This window comes from Brassica oleracea, chromosome C9, assembly GCF_000695525.1.
Source record: "Brassica oleracea var. oleracea cultivar TO1000 chromosome C9, BOL, whole genome shotgun sequence".
NCBI classification, from domain to species: domain Eukaryota; kingdom Viridiplantae; phylum Streptophyta; class Magnoliopsida; order Brassicales; family Brassicaceae; genus Brassica; species Brassica oleracea.
In genome coordinates, this window is record NC_027756.1 from 44,313,317 (window position 1) to 44,314,497 (window position 1,181).

A 1,181-nucleotide genomic window follows, 5' to 3' on the forward strand; every position below is an offset into this window, starting at 1 on the left:
CGAATCCGCCTGAGGTGATCGTTGTTGTAGCGTCGCAATGCATGATTGAAGCATTGCTTCTATCCTATTGAACTTCACATCGATCTTTGCATCGAATGATTGATAGAACGATTGGGTTTGTTGTTCGCCAGTTCTGGATCTCGTCGCCGTCGTCGCGAAATTCTGATACGCCATTGTCGTCACCAAAAGCTCGAACCGCTCACCGTCGCGATGATCGAGACGCTCACCGCACCAATTGATAAGACTCTAAGATGTAAAAGACGATCTTATTGCTTATCGTATAAACCGTAACAATACCAAGACGAGAAGGCTATGAACCCTAACGCCAAGGTCCTTCAAATCCAGAGAAAAACCTCTCTGAACTTGCCTCAAATGCAGAGACACTCCTCTGATTTGCCTAACAACTCTCTATGATCATTCCATAATCAACAACAACACTCATGGATCTTTATTTATACTCTCCAATTTCAGTAACAGCAAAGCCTCTGGCTCAATCAGCAACTTCACTAACTTGCCAACACAGTAACCATCAGCCACGTCAGCTATAGTATTCGGTATCTATCATTGACCCTCTTTGAAAGGCTCAACATTGCCGTTGATGTGATTTCTGTTTTGGAATATCTTCATGCTTATTGTCATGAGCCTATAGCTCATTCCGATCTCAAGCCGAGCATTTAACGTCCTCCTAGACAAAGATCTGACTGGCCATGTTAGTGACTTTGGTATTTCTCAACTGCTCATGAAACTTGATCAGGAGTCTTTGTTCAACCAACTAAGCTCGGCGAGCGTCAGAGGAACCATTGGCTATGCCGCACCAGGTAAAAACTATATCACACATCCGTACGTACTGTTTGAGTGACGAAAATGATTGTACTCTTTTTTTATTTATTTAAATTTTACAATCTTGTTTCTGTGAATTATGGCGCAGAATATGGAATGGGAGGACAGCCATCAATATATGGTCATGTGTATCTTTTTTTTTTTTTTGGTAAAATGTTAATATAATGTGTATAGCTTTGGTGTTCTTGTTTTGGAAATGTTCACTGGAAAAAGACCAACGAACGAGTTATTTGGGGGAAGCGTTACCTTGCACAGCTACACCAAGTTGGCGTTGCTAGGGAGAGTATTGGACATTGCAGACACTTCGATTCTTAATAGCAGTCTCAGCGTTGGTTTCCCTC